The sequence below is a fragment of the Lissotriton vulgaris genome, chromosome 3_1 (genome assembly GCF_964263255.1).
Source record: "Lissotriton vulgaris chromosome 3_1, aLisVul1.2, whole genome shotgun sequence".
NCBI classification, from domain to species: Eukaryota; Metazoa; Chordata; class Amphibia; order Caudata; family Salamandridae; genus Lissotriton; species Lissotriton vulgaris.
In genome coordinates, this window is record NC_141689.1 from 1,913,245,205 (window position 1) to 1,913,270,025 (window position 24,821).

Genomic DNA, 24,821 nt, shown 5'->3' on the forward strand with positions numbered 1-24,821 from the left:
CTTAATGGGTATCTCCAGGGTGAGACCAGGCATCCCCGGCGGTCTGGTGGGGCCGTTAGTGAAGATGAGGCAAGCTAATGCCCAGAGTTGCCGAGTGTGATCGCTGATCAGAGTGGGCACCGAGGCGAGAGAATTATCAAGTCCGCTGACCCTGGTCCAGAAACTTGCCGCGCCGGGAATCGAACCCTGGTCCCGGGCTGTCCTCTGCTCTCGGGTCTGCCGCCTCTAACCAGTGAGCCACACTACTACATATCTTTGCCTTTTTTGCCCACGATGTATACAGTTGCAGACACAGAGGCAAAAAAGCTCTCAGTCTGTGTACTGACAGTGTTCCACCTGAAAGGTGGCGCACTGTCAGCGAGCCTCCTCATGGCAGCCGTCTGGGAGGGCAAAGTTGGTCCCATGGACCCCCACACATCCCCTTGCAGGCGAGTGCAGTCACTCACTGCACCCACCTACAAGGGGATCTCTATTCCCCCTTCAAAGTGCAGGCGGGTTGCCTCCTGCACTGTGAAAACATGGAGCAGCTTTAAAGCAGCTGCTCTGTTTTTCACAGGGGGCCAGCACATTAGCCATAATGTGGCGCATTTTCATTGTTTGCGCTGGTCGCAACAATGAAAACAAGCCTTGTGCATAATCTGGGCCGTGTTTCGTTAATGGGGGCTACTTTAATTTCAGTGCCTAGGTCTATGTTGTGTCCCAGGCTGACCCTGACGCAGTAAATTGTGTGCATCAGTACCTTTAATGGAGAGCTTCGACATAAGTTATTTTACTGCCTATTGAACACAGACCAAAAAACTAATGTATTACATTTGGATAAAAAAAATGTACACCAATACCTACCTAATAGGTGTTTTGATTCTATTGAAAACTCAGGAACATCGAAAAGAAACAAAACCAATTGTTTGTACAATTTAGGGCTTCCATCCTTCTGCAGGCAACTTTTCATAAAGAGATTCAGGAAAGAGACTCAGTGAATGATATCCGTCTTTTCTCCTATAGAACCTGAAAATAAAATAAAAAACTGAGCAATCAATCACTCTTCAAGAGTGTGATGATGGAAGAATACAATATATGAAGACTGGTGACGTAATTAAATAGTACTTGAAAAGATCTTTGTTTGTTTAGAAGCACCCATAAATTCATGAATGATTCATATAATTCTATGCATTTAATTGGTCATATTTAAACTTCAAAATATAATAGATAAATTGAAAAGCATAGGACAAAATTACATGTATGCTACAGGCCTTTGAAGCATCCTTGCCGCATGAGAACGTAACAGATCTGCTCAGCTCTGCTGCTATCCAGACTGAATTGAGGCAATGTACTGCACAATTCCAGATGCTTCTGAAAACTCTCTTACTTCATCCATCAGAACCTATTCAGACTTTCTCACCATCAGGGAACTTTTATATACCTACCTTTTCTGAAGTGGCATAAATTGACCCTTCCAATCACATTGCCACTCACCTCCTCTGTCCCTGTCACATGTAGAAAACGATAATTGTTTATTCCTTTTTGGCAATATTCTTAGTGGTTATTCTGTATTGTATTGAATTATACTTTTTTGTATATCCCTAGTTATTTTGTTAAGTACACCTTTCCTGGTAAATGTGTGCTACAGCAAATCATAAATAAATACATGTAAAATGTAAATTGATACTTGTATAGCGCACTACTCACCCGCAAGGGTCTCAAGGCACTTGTACGAATACCGCTGTGGAGCCCATCCTGGCTTTCCCTGTGAGACTTCCACTCCTGGGCACCCCCAAGGTGGAGGCCAGGCATCCTTAGCGTGTGGGGGCCGTTATTGAGATTAAGCAAGCTATTGCCCAGAGTTGCAGAGTGGTACTCCATGATTGGAATAGACACTGAGGCGACAATTATCAGGTCCATGGAATTTTTGAGCCCAAGACCCAACAAGGCGGGGAATTGAACCTTGGTCCCAGGCTAGACCTCTGCATCAGAGTCTGCCGCTCTAATCATTGAGCCACACTTCTCCATGACTTCATGAATACATTTGTTTGTTCTCTGTCAACCTTTTCTGTGTCCAACATGTCATGGTACATCCCCCTCTTCAAAATGGCTGTCATTCTAAAACACACACAACCATCTATGTACAACTGTTACCAGTGAGGTGACAATATCAATAAAAGGGAGTTGTGAGCACATCCCTTTATTCCAGTTTCCAACTCTGTGTCTGTGTCTTTGCTTCCCCTAGTTCGTGCATTCAGCCTATACCTTAACAACAATAAAGGTGGATGGGAGTCAGTCTTTACAATCCTGTCTTTACAATGGGATGCCTTTACCATGAATTATTTGCCACACAGTGCCTTTACCATGAGTATGCTTTTGCCACACATGCCTTTACAACCAAAGGTAAGTATATTTAAGTAGGGGTGGGCGGAGCTTGCGTAGTGGTACTCTGCAGAATTTCACAGTTACATAAAAACTCAGTGAAATTCCACAGAGTTTTGTGGCCTCACAGAGTGACCTTCTGCCTCTCCCCCCACCCTGCATCCCCGAGCTAAAGCCCTGGCTACCTGGCCCCTCCCGCTAAAGCCCCGCCCCCCCTCCCACATAGTTGTAAGGCCTAAGTGAAAGACTAGAGTAAAGACTAAGAGACTTACCTTCCTCCCTAATTGATGTCCTGCTCCTGCTGCTGGGCCTGGCTACACTCGTCTTACACTGCTTCTGTTGAATTACAGGAAGAACTGCAGTGAGCATGGCGTACTGCTAAAAGACATGCCAGACCATATCATGGGATTTGATATGGTCAGGCATGCCTTCACACAATACGCTATGCAGTTCTTCTTGTAATTCCACTGGAGCGGCAGAAGTGGAGCCAGGCCCAGTAGTAGGAGCAGGACACTGATTTCAGAGGAAAGTAAGTCTGCCACTGCACTGGTGAACTCCACTACTGCACTGGTGAACTCCACTATGCGGCGTAGGTGGAGTTTTTGCTGAACTTCGCCCTCCAAGCAGAGTGCATAGTAGTACAAGCTCTGTAAGCTCCGCCCATGGAGTAGAGTTTACCGCATAGGATTATATTTAAGATAAGTGTGTGTTGTGCATCTATCTATCTATCTATCTATCTATCTATCTATCTATCTATCTATCTATCTATCTATCTATCTATCTATCTATCTATCTATATATATAAATATATATATAAATATATATATATATATGTATCTTAATTAAGCTCCCACCAAGCAAAAACAAAAGCAAACATATCTACCCTTTATGCAAGCTTGAGCTGTAAAACAGCTCCAGCTGTATAAAGTGGAGTTTTAATCTGTTTCTTTGTACGCAAACATGCACGTCGAGAAGCAGATGAAACATTGCTATGACAGACAGGGTGCTACCTTTCAGCAGCCCGTGTCTGTCAGAGAAATGCTGGCTCCTGCAGTAGGTGGGGAGCCAGCAGGTATGACTACGATCTTGAGGTTCCATTTGTGGTCCTCAACACAGGTGACTGAGTGCCCTAGGGGCATTGATAATAAAGGGGCCAGGTCCTGGAGTATGGGGTCAGCCCCCCTCCAGTTATGAATCTAAACAGTATAAAAAAAGGGTGGGCCCTGATGAATGAGTTCCCTCGGGCTGACAACGGCCCAGGGAGTGGGTCTGCACAGCCCACCTCCTGTTATAAATGTACATGGTATAAAAAAAGACTGGGCCCTGGGGGATGGGTCCTGGGGGCTTAAATCTTCTCAGGGAGTAAACCGCACGGCCCACCACCCCATGGTAAAAACAATGTAACCTTTTTTTTAAAAAACAAGGCTCAGGGTGAGTCACCGGATGGACCATCCTCTTTCTTAGTCACTCTGAAAAAGAGTGTCCTGGCGCACAATTTGTTGGGTGTGAAGTCCTCTTGGCTAGTGAGGGTCTTCCTGTTAAGTCCAGTAAGTCCCACACAGTGAAATTGCCGAGAGGTTGACCAAGGCCAGTCTTCTTTCTCCAGCACTTGCGATTGCACCTCCTGGCACAGTACAGGTTAGGAGATGAAGTCCCCTTGGCTGCAGAGGGTTCTTGGGGGCCAACAACCCCTCCTGTAACCTCCAGTAGGTCCCACACAGTCAAACTGCTGAGAGCTTGTGGCAGGCCCTTCACCTTTCTCCACCACTCTGCAAACGTGCCTGGTTGGGGGAGGAAGTGCCCTTGGCTGCTGATGGTCCTTTTGGGCCAAAAAGCCCTCCTGTACTCAGTAGTAAGTCCTGCACAGAGGGATTGCTGAGAGCTGTTTAGAGGCCCTGTCCCCTTTCTCCACCACTCTGCAAATGTACCTGATAGTTACAAATACCACAGAAATACTCTCAAAATACCAAAGGTTACAGGGCCATTGAAGTTACAAAATAGAATTTTAAAAATCTTAGAAGTTTAATGAAAAATACAAAGGTTACAGGGACTTTATAGTCAGGCTCAGATTTTACTGATAGAAAATCATAGAAAGTCTGCAGTTATAGTTACCTGATCTAACTATAACTTACGCCCTAGCAATGTACTGCTTATGAACTCAGATAATATATCACTCATGACATGGTCAGTGATATCACTTATAACATCACCGATGACATCTCAAATTACATCATCAATGACATCACTGATGACATTATCCATAAAACGACTCACACAACTACTCATATACCCATTCACAAACCCATATAATTACTCACACACCCACTCACTCTTCCATAGCACAATTCACACTCTCACTCACTCATACTCACACAGCCACTCACACACCTAAATAGCCTCTCAATGCAGACACTCACAAACCTATGCAAGTACTCTCAAATTCACTCACACACCCACACAACCACTTACATACTGATTCACACATCCATACAAGCACTCACATATCTGTTAATTCACTAATACAGTCACTCATAAAGACACTCAAACTCCAATGCAACCACTCACACACCAACTTACTTAACCAAACACTCACTCAAACATCCGCTCACTCCCCCATACAGCCACCTATACACCCAGTCACTCATAGAGACATTCAGACAGCCACTCACTTCCCATACAGTCACTCACACAGAAACGCACGCACCCATACAGGCACAGACACACCCACTCACTCACCAACGTCACTCACACATCCACTCTCTCATCAACACAGCTAATCACATGCATACTTATATACCCATACAACTAACCACACACCCACTTGCACACCCATACAGAAACTCACAAACCCACTCACACACTCCCTCACACACCCATACAACCACTAAGATACCCAGATACACAATACAACCACTGACACAACCACATACACACATACAAACCTACTCAGAAACCCACTCATTCACCCATAGTCACTCAAATGTGCACTCACACACCCATACAGTCATCCACACACACACTGCTACAGACAGTCACACACCAACTCAAATGTTAGACATAGTATCATTCATTAGTAATACACCTAGTACACAAATGTAACTTTTTAAGTAGCTTAGTATATATGTTTGAAAATACTTACTCTCACTGGATGATAACATCAGTAATGCAATTTGAGATATCATCAGTGATGTTATTCATGATTTCACTGACTATGTCATGAGTGATCTAATATGAGAGGTAATAGGCAGTATATTGTGGGGGCGTAAGTTATAATTAGCTCAGGTAACTGTAACTGCTGAATTTCTATGGTTCTGTATGAGTGAAATCTGAGATTAACTATAACATACCAGTAACCTTTGTTTTTTTTACTGTTAATGTATACATATATGGATTTTGATTTTGCTCGTTTGTTCTCGGATAATTCTCCAATTGTAACTATTGATGAATGTTTTTAAAAATGTATTGTGTTTTTTGTTTGTACTTTTATGGATGTTTTTTATTCCGAATAAAGATCTTTTGACTTGACTTGACTTGTATACATATATATCTGTATTTATTATTTAATGTAGAGTTCGGGATGGGTAATGTTGTTGTCAGGGTTTACAGGTGGGTACGGGCATAGGGTGCTATTGGTGTTTTTACAGTTTATGTGTCAGGACTTTCTGGGACACTGGTATGTGTCAGGGACTCCAGGAAAGGACTGATGGCAGGGAAGAAAAACGTGGCATAAAATTGGGTACAGAGCTGCCAAAGATCACACAGAGAGTCAAAGGAAAAAGGTAATCCATAGGGAAAACTTTGTACAAGGGAATAAGAGAGTTAAGGCTCTGAAAGGACTGGGACTCAAGAGGCAATGAGGCATTAAGGTGAACTAGTGTTGAGAATGGATATGCAAGATATATGTATGTATATACACAAACACATATACATATATATCAACTGTGACAATTAAATAAAGGGAATGTGGTGTAAAGCACTCAGGAGCTCTACATGTTAGGACTGTAAAGCATTAATAAGATACTGATTGCAAACACCCACATATGCAATATACATGCAAAGGCAGGGTCTGTGGAGCTGATACCTATGGTGATGTTCAAAAGTAACTCAAAGACAATACTCAAGGTTGACTAGAAACACCACCTAGGTTGTCAGCAGAGCCCACAGATCCTCAAACAGGAACATGCAAGGCGGACATAGCAAGGGTGTAGCACTAAATGCATAGTAACAATAGACAAGGCACCAGCAAGGAGGAGTGCTTAGCAGGGAAGAAGGGAAAACAAAGGGCACACTTGACAGAAAGCAAGTAACAAGCATACAAGGAAACTATAAGCACAAAAGCAGGAATAAGAAGACATCAAACTAGGAACTGGAATATAGGTAAAGGTTAGAAAGGCAGGGATTGTAAAAAAGGACAACACAGAAGGGGGGCTACAAAGGTGGACTAGAAAAGTGCTGGTTCAGGAATCAAGGAGACACTGTAGCACTGAAGGCATTGCTGGTTCAATAAATAATGACTAGCTAAGCCTCAGGAATCAATAGATCAAAGCAGCATTGTAGACAGTGCTAGTTCAGGAACAAGGAATATCTACAGCTCAGGAATCAAGGAATCAAGGTAAAATTGCAAGAAGTGCTATTTCAGGAACCTGAAAATAGCTACGGCACAGGAACAAGTAATAACTATAGCTCAGAAACTCAGGAAAATAAGAATAGCAAAAGCTCAGGAAACAAGGGTCGGTTTTGCAGGAAACAAGCTACAATGACAAACATTGGACTCAAGGGAACAGGGGCTTTAAAGAGCTCAAAGTAGCCACATGCATCATGTGTGGCAGGCTAGAAGCTGCTAGCCACAGGTGTGCTGATTTACTCTAAGCCTTCCAAATGGCGTTTAAATGTCTGTAGGTCAGTATGTGTATGCAAGGCAGTGTCCGGAAGCTTATTCGAACACTGGAAAGTCCCACATTTCAGCCCCCTGGTGGTGGACACTAGAGCGCAGGGAGCAAAATGTGACATTAGGGGTGGGTAGTTGTAGAGAGTGGTAATGGGTTATTTAGGGATTAGTGGTGGGTATGGGCACTAGGCGGTTTGGGTATTTTTAGGGATTAGGGGAGGGTAAGGGTATAGGGTGGTAAGGGTAGTTTTAGGGTTCAGGGTTGGGTAAGGGTATATGGTATAGAGTGGTAAGGGCGTTATTAGGGTTTAGTTGTGGGTAAGGGTATTGGGTGGCAAGAGTGTTTTTAGGGCTTAGGGATGCGTAAGGGTATTGGGTGTTAGAGGTCTTTTTGGTTGTAGAGTTTGGTAAGGGTATTGTGTGGTAAGGGTGTTTAGGGTTTTATGGTTGTAAAAGAAAAAATTCTTCAGTGATATATATCAACTTTGCATAGACTATGACTAACCCTGGGCGTAGTTCGCGTAGTTGCGCTATGCAAAGCTATGCGAAGTGCACTTCGTGAGATACGTGTAGCGCTACATGAACTGCGTAGTGCGCTGTTCACGATGATTGCCAGTGCCGGATGCTTGTCCACACTGTGCAATCATTGAAAACGGCATCTCGCACAGTGCGAGCTGTCATTTTCTGCCGCATGAGTAGATTTTTACTCGAGCGGCAGCTTTCTCAACGCGGACTGGTAGTTTCTCATCGTGAGCGGTCGCAAGCATACACGACCACTCGCAGTGAGAAACCTGACCTCCCCACGTTGAGAATCTTGCCAGGAGGTTTATTTTCCTGGTTCGCAATCGCCAACTTGATGCTGCTGATCGCGAACAAGGAAAAAGTCTTGCGGGATGTCATTTTGCTCACTTGCGGTCGCCAACTTGTTGTTGAGGACCGTGAGTGAGGAAAAAAGCCAACTACGCTACGCTACATGATTGTGCACTGTGCTACATGCAATTTGCGTAGCGCGAAGTAGCACAAACTATGCAAACTTCACGAGCATAGCGTAGTTGGCCGCACAGGATTATCTATGACAAGAACACATTCCAAATCATTTGAAATTATTGGTGATTTGGAGATTGGAGGATAATGGGACACCCTGTGCCCTTGAATGAATTTGGAAGTCATTTTACACAATGGTTTTCAGCCAAGGGAAAAATGAAGCCTAACAATGTTGCACCATTTTGCAGCTTCCATATTATAGTGCAAGAGAACGATACTCTCACCTTTATTTAACTCCCAATATTGCTCAATGTGATGTCCCTCTGATCCAATGCACAGCACAAGTGTAGGGACACTCACTTCTTTTAGACAGGGAATGTATCATAAGGTTAGATCAATCAGAAGCTATAGTTCAGTAGAGGGGCAATTCACTTCTCCGCAACACATTTTATGGCCCATGCTGCCTGTTTTGCAGACCGCTGCACAAGAGAAGGGCACGTCCACTATTATTTGATGTTTATTGAGGCCCAGGAAATCACATACACAATGTTGTGCGCTACTTACCCACCCTGGCAAAATTAAACTTCCACCATGGAGCAATCACAGCTACCCACATAATCATTGAATATTAGCACAGGACAGGTGACATCTCAAGCTCACTTGTAATGCATGCTGTACCTCTCTCCCCATTTGTCTCTTTTATATCTTCGTACATAAGTGTTCTAATCCCTTAACAAAACATGCACTGGCTAACAACAATGGCAAACATTAACCGTGTAACTTGACCATCATCGACCCAGATGCCCAAACTGAGTCTTGTTTTATTGCCTAGCTATAAAATAATAACGTTCTGCAGTGAGATGACAGTGCTTTCCTTTTTTACATTTTCAAGTTTACTGCTTCTTTTTTTCTTGCTGGCAAATGCATCCTTCGGATATCAATTTATATACCAAATTGGACAATATTTTTATCTTCATGTTCCCATTTCCTTGCGTATTCCCATACATCTGTCCTTTTGTTCAGTTATCTGCTGATAATATAATTATGCATATAAGAATATATATGTCACAGGGTCTGCTGTAACCTGTACATTTCCTGTGATTTTTGCCTACCATAGTCTATCTATAGGATATAAACTTCAATGTTTTTGTCTTTTGAAATTTGAATGGAAGCTTGATATTATTAATTATTTGTACATTATGGTGAATTTGTGTTTATGATCCTGTCCCATACACACATGCAGGAGTTAAACTATTTCCTGCTGTGACATGCCATAGAAACTCACAGATTGCCTGAGACACCAATTAACTGCCACTCTAACAGGCCAGCCGTCCGTCAGCCTTGCAGTGTCAGTAAGACTCATCACCAGCTATGACAATAGTAAGCTTGTCAACACGAAGTACCAGCTGGGCAATAATAACAATGTGTCAAGAAGGAAGAGACAAAAAATCAGTTATAGACCTGACTGCGCTCCATACTGTCACCTACTCTCTTCTGACAGCAGTTCCCAAGCCAGTCTTACAACACAGTGACCCATCTAACAGTAGGGTACTCACCATGCAGAAGTAAACTGCATCTCCTTGCAGAGCTTCCTGTCAAAGGCTTGGAAGTAAGGTCTTTCCTAACACAGAATTTTAACTGTTACAGCATGGTGAACTGCAGGTAACATTATATCCTGCCAATTCCAGATAATATTTGGTACTCAGGCCATTCTTTTCTGTGTTTTCTGGGTGGCTGAACAAGAATCTTGTGGTATTTTACACAGCATAAAAAGCAGACAGTGTCTTGCGTGTTCCTTAGCATCCTCATGGGCAAAGCAAATACGTCTATTATCCTTCCCTGCTAGATGTTTGAATGGGGTTACGAAGAGGACAGAGGACTAAGACAAGACAGATTGAGTAGTCAAACACTCTAGCAACTTTATATAGAACTGGGTGCATGCTTGTATCTTTGCATGGCGAGTTATGACATTTTTTATGCCACGTTTTTGAAAAATATTTTGAACTGTCAGTTAAGCTATTTCTAATCCAGCAACAAATCAAAATCTGCATCCATATCCATGCCCCTATTCCAACATGTTTTCATTAATATTCATGTGACTTCAATAGGGCAAATTGTACATTTCTTCTCTACCTGTAGCCATCAGAGCACATCATATCATTTTCATCTACTCATAATGCATTGCGAAGTGAATAAAGTCCTATGTATTTTCTCTGAATACTAGAACCTTCAACTCATATTTTAAGAATAAACCCATTACACAAGAAATATATATTCACTCGGCTGTTTCATTCAAATATATTATTACAGAAACTATCAACCAGAAATATCAGTTCAACATAATTATTTGAAATACAAATACTAAACAATATAGGAATCGCTTCACAACCAATTAATTCGGATAGAATTAGTAATAATTTTTTCTTGGTTGTTATTTATTTTAAATATGCAAATCACATTAATCTATTGCCCATTTGCTAATTTTTACTCTAAGGGTCCTGGTCAAAAAGGAATTTACATGTGTAGATTTACTCACATATAAATGTACTCTTGCACCTATGTGTATATTTACATTTTACACTCGTCACCATTGCCAAGTATAGATTTACATCTAAGTGCAGACATACATGTCTCCACACAAGAAATCAGGGGGGTTGAGGCATCTAAGAAAGAATTTATGAGTTTAAAGTTACTGCAACTAACCTTTAACACATAGGTGGAGATCTCTGCCATGGGGTCAGAGATCTCCTTAATGAAAAGTAAAGGGAAAAATAAAAAAGTTTATTAACTCTTTGGAAAGGGGGTGTGCCGCCCGAGACCAGCACTCTCAAAAGTGTGACCAGGCTCTACTGCAGCGCTGGACGTGCACAGGACAAGCCTGGGCACAGCCTGGGCCAAGGGCAGGCCTGTATGTACCCGTCAGAGCCAGGATAAGGCGGGCAGGGAGAGACCCCTTGATTTTCGTCAGGACCCTAGAGGCTGCCAAGAGCCTAAGTTCTTCTGAAGTCTCAAGGTACTGTAATTCCCCCTTTCCTTTTTGTCTGCTCTCTCTCATTGGGTTAAGGGCTAGCTTTTTCTTTTATTACTATCTACAGCTTCTCCACATGTGTGCTGCAAAATAGTGTGGAAAAAAGGCTACAACTAGCTTGCCGGGTGTCTCGACTCAACTAAAGCACCCTAAAGACACATATCATATGGTTGCAAACTGTGTGTGCTACAACATTGACTGTTTAATAGAGGAAGTGGAAAGTATACTGACAATGAGTGCTTCTAGTAAAGCTAGTGCACCAAAAGAGGGGAAGGTCGCAGATATTTTCCGGATGAAGCTTAAGGCACGAATAACCCACATCAACCTGGGCCTCTCTCAAACCTTCTCTCATCCTAAGGTGGTATCTACCACCTCCATTCAGTGACCCAGTCCAAACTCTGCAGATGGTGAGACCAAACTAGTAATTGCCAATATTGACTGCTTCAAAAGGTTCAAGATCCATCCAATTAGACTCCCCGCGGACGACCAACTTCAGAATCCTGTCCTGCCCCCCTCACGATTTTGCCCTTGCACCTCGATACATCCCCTCAACTATGGAAGAAGCACTCAGTCTTATGAACATGCTGAGTGATGTGGTTAATGGCCTAAATTATTGATTTTTTATATAAAGAGCACCCTTACCACAGTCATGGGGGCGCAAACCTCTCCTGTGTTGCTTACTGCGGATGCAAGACCTTATTTTTCTTGTCCTGGAAATTCCAAGAACCCCTGGATGGTACCCTTTAAAGTGCCAAGAAATGTTGCTCTTGACTTTGAACATTCATGCTCTTCAGATGATGCTGGCACTGGCACTCCACCACCCTTGCTGCAGCATCCTACAAAGCACCCACATAGGGCTCTATCTACCGGGAAGGGGGAGAACCTAATTTCCATTCAGTTTCCATGTTCCTACAAAGGCCCATCATTTTCCCACCGAACACTATGTTCAATCTTCACATGTCTTGCCAAAATGTTCCACACAGGTGAGACTTTCTTGCAACATAAGGCGGGCCATACCATTTTCATGATAAAAGTTTAAACTGCGACCTGGTATTCGTGAAGACAGTGTCTCACTGAAGAACTCAATCTTACACTGGTTCAGAGACTTTAGACATTGTTATTCGATCATATACTCTGATATTGTAGATGTGAAGAGCTTTTTGTTTTGCTAGGGGGTCAATGGGATTTTATTGAGGTGAAACTTGCAGCACTGAAACTGGTAGAGGGTTTGATTTCTCTAAACTAGACTACTCCCTCAACCCCCCGCAGGTTCTGAAATTTGCTGTAACCTGAGGCCCCCAGGTGAAATGACCGAGGGGAAAGAAGGCCCTGGTAGTACCAGCTCAAGGCACAGTTAGGCCCTTAAACCCAGATCCCTCCCTGTATATCCTTCCGACATTGGTTTGACCATGGTCAATTGACTGTGCAATCCCTTTGCCTCCCTTGTGGTTTTTAGGATTCCTTCAGCATCTGACCCTGAAAAACAGACTGCTTACAGAACCAGTGAGAACATTCCCGATCCATTCAGAGAGTGACATCTCTGCCTTTTCCGCATTCCCGCAATGCCAACACTATGATTCCTAAAATTACTTTTGTCAGATTGAACACCAATCCAAGTACAAACCTCTCCGCAAAACAGTTGCAAACTAATATTCAGCTAATTAGCTGGAAGCAAATCAAAATTGATTTATGCAGAGTGGGGAAGTTTCATCAACAAATTCCAAATCCGTCTTATCCAAGAGACTCGGGCAGTAGATACGGTTTATAGGCAGGGGTTAACAACATATAACATTGAATCTATAGCTTTGTAAGCAGGCAGGCCTCTGTTGGACTTATTATATGGGTCATAACATCCCTTGTTTGCATAACCAAGGTGATTGTTACTGACTGTCAAAACTTTCTTACGCTCAAACTGATACCCACGACAGGGATCCCTTACTTTTTAGTTAATGCCTTTAATATCAGCCCAGACCTATAAAAGTGTATTGATTCTCGAACAAAGAGCCATTTCCATTTTAGGGTTTGTTAACAGGGTAGCTACATATCCAATTTCACCTGCGCTAGAGATTTAACAGACCTAATCCTATGAGGCTGACTTGTGAGGCTATTGCAATATTGACTCACTTGACTAAGGTGACAATTCTGTTATTAAATCTCTGCTGCAGCTATGGAAAAGTGCCCCCCTATTACCTCTGCGGCTTGATCCGAATCTCAGACAATTTTCTGATATAGCCTTCTAAAAACTAATCTATATTGGATGATTCTTTAAGAAACCCTCCCAAACCCTAAAATCTTAACCTATGCTCTTAGAGGCTTTTAGCAGCAGCCACTGTCTGGACATGGCAGGTGAACTGAATACTTCTTTCGAGCCCTACCTACTCCTGCTGTAGTTGATTAGTGTGGCAGATGAGTGCTGGGGTGACCCCAGCTTACTCTAGCTTAGGCAAATTTTGAAGTTGAGTTATGCTCAAGGGCTTAACAAACCTTTGAGATAATGGATTATAAAAGTTATATTGATTAGGTACTGGTAGATGGCAGTGCCTGGCATTAGATGACAGATAGGGAGGTCATAGACTATCAGAAAAGTGACCCCTTCCCTCTTTCATTCAATCTGATGGGGTCCCAATTAAGGGATGTGACCACAACATCTCTTGAAACTGCTTTCACTAACAATAGACATAATGTGAAGTGGGTGGACATGTATGATACTTACCATATCCAGAAAGATTTACAGAAGAACCAGTGTAGCATTGGTTGCACTTATTGTCCAGGGCTGTACACCTTCCCAAATTGTGGCCATTCACAATGATTTGATCTCCAACTTGAAGACATTCTTTGTGAAATAGGCCAAAACCCACAAATAAACCCCAAACCACACAAATGGTTCATTCACTACTGTATAGTAGCTACCTAAGGCCCGATATAATCATCTTCAGAAGGAATCATGCTATGGTTATCAAATCCAGTAAGTCTAAGTGGGAAGCGAGGACATGGGAGGATCTGCTGGAAGCAGCAAGGGGTTAAAGACATTAGTCTGTTCTAGCACTTGGTGACACACAAGGGATACAGAGAACATGCCTGCCCCGTATGTCATGTTTATGTGGGGGACTGGGTTAAGTACCTTACAGCTATTTATGCCAATTTACATCTTGACGAAGAGCAACTCTAAGTCTGCTCTCTCCACTTTGGCAACAAGAAGTGTTCCTGTGGCCTTCACAATAAATTAAACCCTCAATGCACTTCTTGTGCAAAAAGCTGGAAAAGCACCTGGTCTCGACAGAATTCCAGCTGATATGTTCCGGTCTGAACCACTTATTTGGGGCCCTTATATCAATTTCTGGTCCAGTGCACTAGCAGCTGAAGCCCCTATGCGGGAGTATTGCAAAGGGGCAGAAATTATACTCATTTTAAAAAAGGGAGAAAGGCAAAATACATATCTCCCTATAAGCTTCATTGATAATGTCCAAATAAATTTCAGCAAGCAAACCTGACCAAGCTATGGGATTGGATGTGGACAAACAATGTCCTGTTACATTTCCAAGCCAGTTTTAAGAGACTGGCATAAGCATGGTGGACCAGGTCTTACAATTTCTGACCTAAAGTGGGAAACAGCTGCTATTGATCGGGGATTGTTATCTGTTGCTTTTGTCGATTTGCATGCAGCATTCAACCTTGTCCAGAGCCAAACTTTGGAAGGTCCTTGAGAAAACTGGGTTCCCTATGGTCTTTTGTCCCTGATCCAATAATTATACACAGGGAATTTTGCAAGGGGCAGATGGGGTCCTGGAGAACAGGTAGGTATTGATCTCCCAATCAGGTGAGGTGTCCGCCAGGAATGCATTCCAGCACCCACCTTATTTCTGCTATATATAAATGGGTGCATCTCCTATCTCATTGACTGCCGGAATCACTCCCCTAAAATTGTAGGTCTAAAGTGCGGAGCTTACTCTTTGCAGATGATACTCTTCTTTCCAAAACATTGACGGTTTTAAATACTCTTTTCGGGTTCTTGGCAAAAGTTATTCCCAGTGATCTCGATGAGTCGATAATTTGTGGCAAGCAGTTAAGGGCTGTTAGTTGTTTAATCCATTCCACCTTGACAGGTGACTGTTTGGGTGGGGCGATTAAGGGAAAATTGGTTTTGAGAGTGTATAGTTTGAGGTGGTTGCATGTCGTATAGTTTGAGGTGCTTACATGTCAGCCAGTTTAGTTTTTTTTGTAGAGTTAAGTTGAGGGTTCTGATATCTTCGTGGGAGTAGACTTTCAGTTATAATTGGGTGTCCCCGGCATACATGTGATAATAGATGTTGGATAAACTCAGAATTTCTGTTGGAGGCTCCATGGACAAGTTAAAGAGAGTGGGTAAGAGGGAGGACCCTGTGGAACCCCTTATATGACTGGAGTGGTCTTGGACAGGGCTCAGATTAACCTTGAATCTTTGAGTTCTGTTTAGGAGAAAGAGGTGAAACAATTTAGGACGGACCCTGATGAGCCCATTCAATGTTCCAATAAGTCTAGGAGGTTGTTGTGCTTAACAGTATCAGATGTCAAAGATAGGTCAAGGAGAATTAGAAGGCAGGATTCGTTCTCATCCAACATTTTTAATACGTCGCCCACTACGTGTTTTAAGAACTGATTTGGTGCTATGTACAAGCAGGAAGCCAGATTGGAATTGGTCTAAAAGGTGGAATTGTTCAATGTGGTCACAAAATTGGATGTGTACACATTTGTCAGAGAGCATCGCATGGAGGTGGAATGTTGGAGATAGGGTGGAAGTTATTTAGGTCAGTGTGATGTATTGTTGTGTTTTTTAGGATTGGGGAAATCTGCCTAGACATTGGACAGTCGGGTATAGTGCCTTGAAGTAGAGAGGCATTTACAATATTTGTCCAAAGTGGGAAATCTGGCCTTAAACATTTGTTTGGGACCCACAAAGGTCCTGACAGTGAGGTTCTAGATTGCTGGAATACTGTGCTCTCAGTTTTAAATACCATGGACTTCAGGAGATGCTAAAAGAAACAATGGCCTCAGTTTTAATTAGAGTGGAATTCAGGCGCCCTACTGACATCAGAGGGCCTTGTATTTTATTATAATGTAGTTCTGGTCTGCAAACCCAATTGGGAGTAATGTAAGATTGCTGTGAGTTGTGAAGTGAGTCAGGGGAAGCCTCAATACTACAGGGGCTTCTGGGGCTGTGCTTTTTCTCTGAATCTTATTAGGGAGATCAATGAAGCAGCAATCAGCTTCACCCGTTGCATTAAATTGTAAGAAAGAACAATATCACAAATGCAAGAAAGAATCTTTTCTTGCTCACAAATAACAGACAAATTTGCTTTGGTCTGTGGTTGTACACATTTAGTGGGATATTGCAATGTAACATTCAGAGTACATCATTTTCACCACACGTTTTGCTGTTACCTTGTTTCATAGCAACGATGAGGGGGTATTTTGTCATGAGTTAGAAGATGAATGGTAGCCAGTAAGTTGGGCTGGGACATCAGAGTAGGCAACAAGGGGCTAACATTTACAAAAATAATGTATGGAGCTCCCACACAAACCTGTAAACACCAATATCCCACCTTTTGACGCTTGGAATAATTAGCCCCTTAAGTGCTGCCTCGGTGCATTGGCCGACGGCAGCACTACCTCCCCAGTGCTGCGCACGGCCATTGGACGTCCATTCAGCACTAGTTCCAATGGACAGCGCAGCACTGGGGAGGAATGTTTAATAGCATCTATGAGGTTATAGGCTGCAGTCACTGCACCAAATGCTGTGGGGTGTACTGAAGGGATCACTGAAATAATATCGAGGGACAAAATATCGACTTGCAAAAATATCGTGGACAAAATATCGACAGTCAAAATATCGAGTTTGTATCTACAAACAGGTAAGTACAAAAATATTGAGTACAAAATATAGTTTACAATAATATAGATGTAAAAAATATCGACTTTATTAAAAACTGTGTTAAATTAAATTAATAATAACATTTAATTATTAAAATATACTTAAAAATACTTACATAAACTTAAAATAATTAAATAATAAATGAAAATAATAATAAAAAAATTACAATCTTATTTGTTAAAACATATATATATAGTAACATTCTATAATTAAATAATATACTATTATATTACCGTACGATACCAGAAGTTTAAAAAATACTATTCCCACTCCAAAGAGTGCAAGCGTAGGGAAAGCGTTGGATAGCGTAGGGGTTAAAATTACGATTCCCACACCAGTGGGTGCAACAGTAGGGAAAACTGACCCTGAACCCTAAAAATACCCCTTTACCCAAAAACCCAAAACTGACCCTGAACCCTAAAAATACCCCTTTACCCAAAAACCCAAAACTGACCCTGAACCCTAAAAATACCCCTTTACCCAAAAACTGAAAACTGACCCTGAACCCTAAAAATACCCCTTTACCCAAAAACTGAAAACTGACCCTGAACTCTAAAAATACCCCTTTACCCAAAAACTGAAAACTGACCCTGAACCCTAATAATACCCCTTTACCCAAAAACTGAAAACTGACCCTGAACCCTAAAAATACCCCTTTACCCAAAAACTGAAAACTGACCCAGAACCCTAAAAAAAACCCTTTACCCAAAAACCGAAAACTGACCCTGAACCCTAAAAATACCCCTTTACCCAAAAACTGAAAACTGACCCTGAACCCTAAAAATACCCCTTTACCCAAAAACTGAAAACTGACCCTGAACCCTAAAAATACTCCTTTACCCAAAATTAATTAATATTATTTAATTACCAATTAATTATTAATTAACAATAACAATAAAGTAAATATATTAGCACATTAGCTGTAATTAATTTCATTTAATATTTAATATTATTTTTTACCAATTAATTAATTAACAATAATTAAAAATTATATATATAAATAAATTACTCTAATTAATGTAATTAACTAATTAATATTATTTAATTATCAATTAATTACTAATAAAAAATATGTACAAAATTATATTAATTAATTAACTAATTAATATTAATTAATTACCAATTAATTAATAATTAAAAATATTTACAAACATATATTAATTAATTAATTATTATTAAATTACTCCCCACCCTTATCCCCTATTAACCCAACATCCCGCTCCTAAACATTAACTACAATTTAGATTACTATTATTAAAAATGTTTTATTTTTTTAACCTTTTTTCGACATATTATTGAAAGTTTTTACTTTGACTATTTATATATATTTTGTCGATATTTTTGTACTCGATATTTTTTTAACATTATTTTAATCGATATTTTGACCAACAATATTTTTGTTATCGATATTTTATTATTATCGATATTCCGTACTGACGATCTCCCTTCTGGAATCACAGCCCAGGAGGCACATATATTGGACTTCAGCTCCCTGCATCCCTAGCACCACTACTGCAGCAGCTACACCATTCACACGAAACACAAAGCATGCTACAGAGGTAGAGTACTACCGGTTTCAGCAGTCTGTGTCACATGACTCTGTTCACAGATGTTCAAACAGCAACCCTGAGAGAAAGACTTGGTGTTTATTGCTGATATCACATGGCACCTAATGGAGCAGACTCATTAGCCAGGTTAAACCTGATCAAAAGAAATATCAAGGACCTTAGAGCTTCATTTCTAGACCATAGCCAGCAAACCCTGGTCTGGTGGCACTTTGGTGGTCCACCAAAGCAGTGAGGAAGGCCAGCAACAACAGTATGAGGAACAGCTGTATAACAGTGACGCCACCCTACACAGCATCCGGTTTCGTAGAGAGGAACTTGTGTGCTCACTCGGCCTAGCAGCATGCCCACTTGCCAAACTTTTCAAAGATCCTCTTGACAGGATGAGAGATAGGAAGAGCATCAGTGAAGCATCACTGGCCTGAATCAATCAGGCACATGTAAAAAGGATGTAGGTGAAGTACCAGCTGTCAAACATTAACACACGCTTGATGACAATCATATGCTCAGTGGTAAAGGCTTTCTTCTGAGGTCCCATTTATTTCCAACAGCACACATGGATTCGACCTATACCAATCATGGCACTGCAAATAGGTTATCTTCTATACAATAACAAAGCACGAAAAATCCATACAACTACTATATTTTAACTTTAATTAACAAGAGTGAGTAATATTTCCCCTCGGGAGGAAGATGACTAGCAAGCTGTGCATATCTCCCAAATCTGCCACGTTCAGACCCACATTATGACTTCTCACACATTTTCATCAACACTACTGTAGAGCTGAGTGACGAGACCTATGCACACTGTGGAGAGCCAAGACATTACATATCGCCCTACGTAACACCACAAGACAGCACAAAACACAAGATACCTCACACTGACCAGACCTGACCACACCAACAAAACGTGTGCAGGTCCTGAGTTGCTATCAGAATATAAATCAAATGGTGGCTGGAAGTGGTTAAATTAATGAATCTACAGTGTCCAAAAAATCCAAAGTGTACACTTGTTAATTATGCATATTGGATATGAAATGCTTTCTCAAGCTTTAAAGAGATTAACACTGAAGAAACACATCTGTATTTGCTGTTGTAATGTCTAATGTGAAAGATGTGGAGTCGTACCACATTACATAGTGTTTCCAATGCTTAACAAAGGAAAGTAAACATTTATTTCAGGGGTAATTACGAACCTCGTTCACTTTGCTGAAGTATAACATTATTTTGGGTCGTAAATTAGTATTCAGCAGCCAGACAGTACGTTTTCAATGATCCTTTGTAAGCCAGTCATTGTTCTACGTGTTTAATTCTGTATGATTATGACTATCACGTTATCAATCTTTTTTAAATGTACTACTGCTGTGTAATAGAACAGCGTTTCTATGGCAAAGCAAGCTATTATAATTCCATGCTTGGGTCCTATTCAGTTTAACAGATGTAGGTCTGAGTCACAGATGTAGATTTCTATTTTGTAAGTATTTTACATATTTTCACAGATGGTAGATAATCGCATCTTCTCGCTCTAAAAACAACTCAAAGACAGACTGCTGCTAAACTAGCCAGAAAATTGAGCTTATTCGAAGTCTTGTCACATTATTCTAAATGTATGAGTTACATGCAGCAGTAGTTATGTGGTCTGGGTGATCCAAGTGCGTCTATGAATCATTCTCATCCAATAGGCAGTCGCCTTTACGAAAAACCCCGAGCAGTCATTTGTATATAAACTGACACCTCATATTACAGCATGACACCAGGAGTGAGATTTCACCAATTACAGACCATCGACTTGGATAAAATGTTTGGTCTTTTTCCCCAGTAAATTGTTTGATGGGCTACTTTTAACACGATTCCACAGCAAACGACCACCTTCCATATGAAAATAAAATAGTATACTAAATTCAATGTCACATGTACAGACAAGTGAATGTAAGAAGAGCAGCTGCATTCCACTGCAGCTCCCCAGGTGGTAGAAAGGTGGGGAGTCTGCAAGTCAAAGTTCATAGAGGTTGGGAGAGGAGGAAATTGAAATGAGTATGTTAACGTTCCTTGGTCATAAAAAGGTGGAACGGTATAATTCCACAGGAGTATTATGAACACATTGGTAAATAACATCATTGTTTCTCCACCTTTCACTTAACATTACATTTTTCCATTTTCATAATTTTTCACCTCGGCAATATTGATAGTTGTTATGCAGTTATTAGATTCATTTATTTAACTAATGGTCAAGAAGGATTCTTATTGATACGTAGATCTTTATCTAGATTGCTCAATGACCTAAACACTCAGGGCCATATTTCCTAACATTTTGCATTACGGCGTAAAGGAAGGTAGCGTTTTGTACTGTCTTGCATCACATATCCTTCTGGGAGGCGTTCCATGGTTGGAGCATGGGAGTTCCTGTGCATCCACCCAGGGATTTCATGCGTTCCCTAATTTATCAAGGTTTCTAAGCCTGGGATTGTGTGAAATCACCAAACCTTCCAGACGATCCTGTAACGAGGAGAAAAATCTTTTTTTCCTCTTTGTTCTTTCCTCTGTCTATGTGTGTTTTATTCTACAGCACACATTGAAAGAGGAAAGTGCCTTGAGGGTATGGTTTTGTGCAGGAAGGCATACATTCTTGAACAAAAATAATTCTCCCTATAACACAGGCACGCTTGCACAGTAGAGCAAGGATGCCTACATTGTGACTAGGCTGCCTGAAGTGGACCAGAAGTATGAGAGAGCAGAAGTGCACCATATCTTAGTGGAGTTTAATCATTTCAACTCTCCCCTTTTAACGCAACACAGGCCAGCAAGTTGCCTTGCTGCACTGCATTGCATGAACGATTAGTAAATCCAGTCCCAAGTGCTGAACTCTGGCATGTCATGAGTTTGTTTCCCGGCCAGCAAGGCCAAGTTGCCATGTTTACCCATGTGGAAGCAAATAATTCAAAATAATTCAAAATGACTGCATTTAGTAATATTAAAAACTATTACTCGGAGCACCTAGGATTGGTTCAAACTGTGATATGAACATTCAGGTATTCACTTCTTAGATGAAGCAACAAGGCTCTCCAAGAGTGTGTTAAATCAGGTCTGGCTCTCGGCTTCCATGGAGACAGAGCAATATCGAATGAGAAGAGATGGTAGGATTCAGAGGGGGGTGTTGGTCAATAGCTGTAGTATCCTGCAAGACATGTTCCAGTGTCCCGCAGGAAGTGGTCATGCCCGCCACTCTCTCGGGGGCTGGGCACACTGCACCCCCACACCCATTCACAAGTGATGTGACCCCGCTAATAAAAGGGCCCGGGTGCACCTGCTTGAGGCCAGTTGTAGTCCAGTACTACCCTGTGTCTGCATCAGTCATGTGCTGCCATGTGGGCCAGAGGCCCAACACTAAACTGGCGACGAAGCAGGCAGTTAACCCAGCGCACCTGCTGCTCGCCACATTCTCGTCATTCGCAAGGGAGGAAAGGAACGTGCCTGAGATGCGGCACACCACTGCAAGATCCACGGCCTCTAGCGCCTGCTTTGGGGATCTTTCGCGACACCACCCTCGGCGGTCACAAAGTAGGGACCGAGTCTCACCATGCCACAACTCCGATGTCTAAGGCAGAGGAAGATGACCGATGGATCCTGGGGTAGGCAAACACCCCCCAACATTGTCCCGCTCCTCACCCATACAGCCAGCTTCTACGCAGGTGGCAAGCCAGAGCCTGTGGCTGTCCCTGCAAGCAAGCCCCCACGCTGAGACAGCAAGCAGCCCGCAGCTGTAAGGCAGCCTGCGACCAGAAGGCATCCATGTGGCAGGCCAGAGCACAAGGCCGTTCCGGCAGATAAGCCCCATGCTGACACTGCATGCAGCCTGCAGCAGCAAGAGAACCCGTGGCGCCACAGCTGCCATGCTCTGTGGCCCCGCTGACACCCACCTGCTATTCCCGCCGCTGTTCGAGGATCAAGTGGGGCTAGACGGCTGCCAGTTTGCCTCGCTGGCCCAAGGAGAAGGCATGGTGAGGGGCCCCCGAAAGGGGGGAGGCCTGAAGAGGCGGCAACGGCGGGGCAGAGCAGTACACAGTTCCATGCCCTCATACCTGCTCGGGCGGGAGGAAGCTCTTTGCCTGCCGCCAGCTGATCCAGCCAGGAGAGAAGTTCCGCCTGTAGTGAGAGTCTCACACCAGCCGCTTTGAGCTCCCTGAGCACTGTAGAAGGCCCGCCAGGCTACTGCAACCCTCAGGAGTCTGCTGTGAACTCTGGAAAACAGATACAGCGCCACACAGCAGCCACATGCCTGCACCACACTTTGAAAAGCACAGCACCACCTGGTGGACACACACCGCACTGACCGGCATCCCTGCTCAGCGAAAGCACTGCTTGCAGTGGTCCCGGTCCAGAGCTCAGGAGTTCAACCACCACAGTCCCTACGCAAGCCATCCAGAGCAATACGCTGTGCGACTGTGAAGAGAACTGCCTGGCTCACCTGCCCCACACTGCACAGACAAATGAGACAGTGGGAGGTAGCCCCACCCACTCAGACCCCCACCTCTTCTGGGCCACAGTCCCCCACAGGAGAGAGAGACACAGCATCAGCGCTGCACACCACGGCTTGCAGAAATCTGCCACCAAATCAGCAAGCAGCCCAATACCAGCACACTGCAGGAAGTAGAGGCCCGCAACTTCCAAGTAAAGACGGCTGGGACACTTCAATACGGCACTGCCACCTAGTAGCTGTTGGGGGCAACACACCCCCCCTGCAACTGTGTTAAACAGACCTAACACACCAAACCCCGGTGCAGCACTTTCCAGGCCGGCAGAGACAGGAGAAACCTAGAAAAGAGACACCCAGCCCGGGTGGCCACTCACAAGGAGGCGGACACACGCACTATTGCATCAGAACCTTACCTCCCACACTGCCAAGCGCACCCTGCTACTGTCACCTGGTAGCCTTATCCCTGCACCTACCTGCACCACACCCACCGGAACACTGCGAGGCCCTGATGAGCATCTCGGTAGGGGAAGAGATGCTGGCAATGGTTTCACGAGGTACTAAGACAAGACATTACAGTGGGGAGGACAGGGCTGCCCCTTCACAGAAGTATCAAGCCTCAAGAGACGCCCACGAAGATGGGGGCAGTGCAAGAGCCACACGTGGCTGCCCAACGCCACCACTAGTGAAGATGTCGCAGCACGTGCTCCCCACTGGTGGACGGGCACAACCGGCAACCACACCACAGACACCTCAAGTGCCAGGAAAGCATCCAAGAAGAAAAACGAGCAGGCAAAGAGCACGCAAAGCCACAAGAGTGCAGAAAGCAGCGCCAGGGCACATGACTGCACAGACAGCACCCAGGAGACATCTCCACAAAGAAGCACCGCTGAACGCAAGTAGCAGAGCACCCACGTCCCCACCACCCCAGCGAAGCCCCGCAGTGGGCCGAAGACCACACAACAGTGTCCTCCCTCGCACTGCCTTCACATGGAGTCGGCTGTGACCCACCACAGGCAAGAGAGGAGTCGCACACTCCACGTGGCAGACCGCCACAGCACCATGTGCTCCACCGAACAGTGACACACGACCGGCCGTCACGTCGCCCAGCAGGCAAGGAGCACGTCACAGAGTGAACAGTCCAGACAAGCACGCCGGAGTGAAGGCAGAAGCCGGCGCCATGACAGTGCCGCCTCGGGTCCAAGCACAACGCCCTCGAAGAAAAGACGATGAGTGACAGCTCTGTCACCCCGAAGACCGGATGAGCACAGGTGGGCTGGACAAGCCAACAAAGGGAGAAGACCGAGGACTCACAGCCAGCCAAGAGCACACCTTGACACACCAGACAGCCACCAAGGTGTACCGACGTCCCTGGAAACAGCTTCGTGGGTGAACCAAACGTAAGCCGCAGCAAGCACCAACCGTGTCTCATCCTAACGCTTCCCCAGGAGACCGTCCGTCCTGAGCGGCGGCAGTCTAAGTCAGGCGGCATCCCTGCTCCTGTCCGCAGATGCCAAGGGTGAAGATCTGCGCAGAGTGTCCATCCTCACATCGCCACAAGATGGAGTCGGCAGTGGCCCCAAGCCAGGCAAGAGAGGATCCCCACACTCTATGTG

The 24,821-nt window shown here is 43.5% G+C and overlaps 1 protein-coding gene across 1 annotated transcript in view; it reads right to left on the minus strand.

The window, feature by feature from the left end:
• Nucleotides 1-24,821, minus strand: part of NPY5R (neuropeptide Y receptor Y5) — a 230,510-nt gene that overhangs the window by 67,270 nt on the left and 138,419 nt on the right. Inside the window, exon 2 of the mRNA XM_086963316.1 lies at nucleotides 844-1,005. The gene's annotated coding sequence lies outside the window, so the exon portion shown is untranslated. The remainder of the gene's footprint in view (nucleotides 1-843; nucleotides 1,006-24,821) is intronic.